Raw genomic sequence first — 5,000 nt, forward strand, 5'->3', positions numbered from 1 at the left:
CAGTAAGACACAGAAAATGACTCTCTCTCTCTTTTTCTTTGAGATTTCTTTATGGCATCATATTTCAATTTTGCTCTGGAATTTAGTATTTTTCTCGGCGTGGCTTTTAAAGTCGACTTTGTGCACACTAGTCAACCGGCTGTGAATATGTGAGAGAGGTCCGTCACACAGACGTCTGAGGAAGACGATTGCTAACAAGCTTCAAAATTCCATTACAGGGTGTCAGCCTTTCCCACGTGAAGTCTAAACGTTCCGGCCCTTGTGAAGTCAGCTTATTCTGCCCTAGTGAATGGTCATCTAAATCAATTAACCTTGACAATCCTTCTACTGCCTCAATTACCCCACTACGCCATTCCTTCTTTATCAAAAACACACAATTTCCCCCCTCTGATTCCGTCATGAATGCAGCATTCCATCTCCCAGGTGACCATTGTGATGCGTCCCTCGGAACCTTTGACGGCTTCATTCTGTCTCCCTTGAATGGGAAACGAAGAGCCCATTGTTAGGCTGCTAATTTCAGATCAGAGCACACCGCACTGAGGAGGAATTACACAAGAGATCCTCGCTGGCTTTGTACCTTTGGTTGTACTGAGCTGGAATATAATCACTCCAACAAGTCCAAACAGCGATCAGAATCCATCTTTAGGGAATGGCCAGGGGAGGCACTTACACTGATGCTATGGGTAAATGTACTGACTTCTGTAGACAGGTTACAGACGCGGCAAATGTCCAGAGTCCAGATGAAATGACCAGGGGAGGCACTCTGAAACCAAACCCTTTGTGAGGCACAAAACCAGATTGTCAAGGCCATAAATAGATCTAGGGGACGTGGCATCTTAGAACAGGCACGGGCACAACCCGGGTTGCCCACCACAGAGTTTTTTACCTGAGGCTGACGTGACTTCTTACCCTCACAGAAGGGACTTACCTAGGACTGGGGTCACTCACCTGTGTGTCCAGAGGAGAGTAAACAAGATGCGGGTGACTTGCCTGGGGCTGGGGTATCTTACCTGGGGCAAGAGTTACTTACTGGGGGTTAAGAGTGACATACCTGGGGCTGCTGGGGTGAGTGTGCTGGGGCTGGGGTGAGTGTGCTGGGGTTGGGGTGAGGGGGCTGGGGTTGGGGTGAGGGGGCTGGGGCTGGGGTGACTCACTCTTCAATGGGAGCTCCAGACTGGCACTTCAACTAACATTTATGCAATTCAGGTCATCAGGCAACCTGTCTGGACATGTAATGAAATCGGCTCTGGTCTGCAGGAGGTTGGTGTGTGTTAGTATTGCACTGGAAACAGGAGTGTGTGTCCGTGCCTGCCCAGGCCAATGTGTGTGTCCTATAATATCATGGTGGCTGACCTTGGCACAGACAGAGGACAACTCCTATAATGTGGCCACGGCACAAACCAGCTATTTAAATCTATCTGTCTCTGAAGTGAGACGAAACCGATAGACAGAGAGATAGAGTGTGTTTGTGTGTGTGTGTGTGTGTGTGTGTGCGTGCATTTATGTGTGTGAGAGAGAGAGAGAGAGAGAGAGAGAGAGAGAGAGATCAATGTGGAGACAGAGAATCCCTTGTTTTCAAGGATCGACATTCTGTGACCGATTTGGGCCTGTGCCCTTCTCAGCTGAAATGCCTCTGCCTGTCAGAGTACAAAAATACCAATACTCTCAGAAACATCTTCTGCATCACACTGTGCAAGTGTATGTGTGTGTGTGTGTGTGTGTGTGTGTGTGTGTGTGTGTGTGTGTGTGTGTGTGTGTGTGTGTGTGTGTGTGTGAGGAAGAGAGAGAGAGAGAGAGAGAGACTACTGAGTGTGATTGTGTGTGTGTGTGTGTGTGTGTGTGTGTGTGTGTGTGTGTGTGTGTGCGTGTGTGTGTGTGTGTGTGTGTGTGTGTGTGTGAAACAAAGAGGGAGTGGAGATGAAGAAGCTGAAATAATACTAATTTTCCAGCGAGCCTAACTTGTCTGGCTGCTTTGATAAACGCCGGGGCGATGGCGATGGCCGTGTTATGACGGCGACTCTGCAGGTGGAATAACACATTTCATCTGCCCGCTCCGCTCCGGCTCCGCTCCGGCTCCGCTCCGGCTCCGGCTCCACTCCGGCTCCGCTCCGCTCCGGCTCCGGCTACGCTCCGGCTCCGCTCCGCTCCGGCTCCGCTCCTGCTCCGCTCCGGCTCCGCTCCGCTCCTGCTCCGCTCCTCTCCGCTCTGCACCCCTCACACCACGGAGCTGATTGCACCGCGGGCGGCTAACACCCTCCCCACCGTCTGGACTCGCTCCCAAAACCCAGAGATAAAGCACATCAGCCCGCCACCGACATGACAGAGAAATCAAGAGGGAGACAGGCAGGGAGAGAGAGAGAGAGAGAGAGAGAGAGAGAGAGAGAGAGAGAGAGAGAGAAGAAAGACAGACAGGGAGAGAGAGGCTGGGAGAGAAAGAGAGAGAGTGAGAGAGAGAGCAAGAGAAAGAGGCTGGGAGAGATTAAGAGAGAGAGAAAGAGCAGGGACAGAGAGAAAGAAAGAAAAAAAGAAAGAAAGAAAGAAAGAGAAAGAGAATACATTATCTGACCACAAAGCATACTACAGCTACTGGATCAGATAAGAGTGTTGGAATATCCAGTGCAGTATGAGTGACAAGAGAGAGGATAATCTCAGCCGACAAACTGATCACATTTTCCAGCTTATTGCTTCAGTTGAGGCGCCGTGGGCCATCTGAATGTCAGGGACACAAACAGACCTGAGAAGTCTTCTGAGAGCTCGTTCAGTCTCGACTGCTGGGCACACGCGCTTGTGTTGACTACCTCTCCTCACTACAATGCTTATCCTAATTAACCAGATGGCTTCATCCAAGGAGCACAACATGGAGGCTCTATGCTCAGTAAGAGTAGCGATGATTAGAGTCACGAGGAGAAGTGTCACCTGAAAGAACACCTATTTTTAATCTCTGAGGTGCTCTTGAGTGTGAGCGCTTAGCGATCTGACGTGAATGACTGACTTGTGATGTTCTGGGTGGAAATGATTGCAGACTGGATTTGGCACAGATGCACAGAGCTGTCTTTTCTATGCTAAGCGTGCCCTGATGTCAGTCTTCTTCACATCCACTCATGAAAAACTCACAAAGACGGCAGCTTCGAATTAATTACCCCTCAAGTGATTCTCTTAGCGCTCATTAGTGACGCTCACTTACGACAAGCAAACTCGCTGTCACACTTCTTCTTTTTCAGTTTTTTTTTTCTCTCAGAGAATGTTCTAGAACTGTAACTGACATAGTTGGAGCAGAAAGCTTACAGTAGAACACCGCTGCGTGTTCCGACAGAGAACCTGCGGCGAGTTCCATAGCTCTGCAGGGGAGCTTCTGAATCCCATCCCACTCAGAAGACATGGTGGGGGGGGGGGGGGGGGGGGCTCTTTACATTCTCAAGAGTCGCTACGGAAACCCGTCCATTATTCCCCTAAACAATGATGCCTATTCACTCGGCGTTATGCAACCAGGGGAAGGACTGCACTTGAGCGGCTCTTGAGCCGAGGAGAAGGACGCAGCACGACGAGCGTCTCGCCATGAATATGGATGCGTCCCGCACGCCACTGGAGCCAGCCAGGCCAGGTCAGGCCCACACACACACACACACACACACACACACACACACGTCACGCGTCCGCTCAGCTCACCTCTGGAGTGACAGATAAATTAGATGGCCCGGCCTAAGACACAGGCATGTATGCTTAAGATGGCCCAGTCTCAGACACAGGCTTTAATGCATTAGATGGCCCGGTCTAAGACACAGGCTTTAATGCATTAGATGACCTGGTCTAAGACACAGGCCTGTATGCATAAGATGGACGAGTCTAAGACACAGGCCTGTATGCATAAGATGGACGAGTCTAAGACACAGGCATGTATGCTTAAGATGGCCCGGTCTCAGACACAGGCTTTAATGCATTAGATGACCTGGTCTAAGACACAGGCCTGTATGCATAAGATGGACGAGTCTAAGACACAGGCCTGTATGCATAAGATGGACGAGTCTAAGACACAGGCCTGTATGCATAAGATGGCCCAGTCTCTGTAGCATAGGATGGGGCAGCATGGTAAACACATCTTATGCAGTACTGTACACAGGAGATACTGTAGTCTGGAGGTCAAACATGCTATGCAGTGTGCACTAGTTATCCAAGTCTCCATGTGCTACAGTACACTACAAAAAGTGATATCTTACCCAGTGTTATAATCTTATATCAAGATTATAAAAAGTCAAAATCCTTTTAAATTAAGATGTTAAAAAACAAGCAAATGTATCTGCCAATGGAACAAGAACATTTTGCCTCAAATCAATACGAGATTTGAAAATTAAAACAAATTGTCTTAAATCTTAAATCTCATCTGAAATTAGGGAAACATTTTTGGGCTAGATGTGGTGCTCAGTCTTACTAGATTTGTTATCTTACCGTAAGATATCACTTTTTGCAGTGTATGCATCAGATGAGCTGCTTGATGTTCACATTGTATGGCCTGATGTGTGTGAGCTGCAGTGCACGCTTCAGAAGGCCTGGGCGCGCATCCACAAAGCACCTTACGGCTAAAGTTGCTCCCAACTTGAGGATTTATGACAATCTCCCCGAAAAGAATTGGTCTGTCAATCCAATTCCTTTTTTTTTTTTTTTAAATGTAATTCATTCACAAAGCTGTGGGATAAATAGAAATAGACTGAACTGACTAAAACCAGCCCCAGAGCATGAATACGTAAATGACAAGTCTGAACTTACTAAAACGTAAATAAGTCAATGATGTATTGATCATTCCGCGTTGCGATGTTTTGGAATGCAGATGCAGAATCACTTAAAAGCTACCGTCTCAATAACAAGGGCTTCAGTAAGAAGCGTGTAAGGGATACGCTAACGTCTAGCGGACTGAAACAACCCTCTCAGATGGACGTCGCGCTGCCTCTGTGCATGCGGTGGATGGCCTGGTGAACAGGTCCTCCAGGCTTGGAGTGCTGTATCCA

The sequence above is a fragment of the Sardina pilchardus genome, chromosome 14 (genome assembly GCF_963854185.1).
Source record: "Sardina pilchardus chromosome 14, fSarPil1.1, whole genome shotgun sequence".
In the NCBI taxonomy this organism is placed as follows: Eukaryota; Metazoa; Chordata; class Actinopteri; order Clupeiformes; family Clupeidae; genus Sardina; species Sardina pilchardus.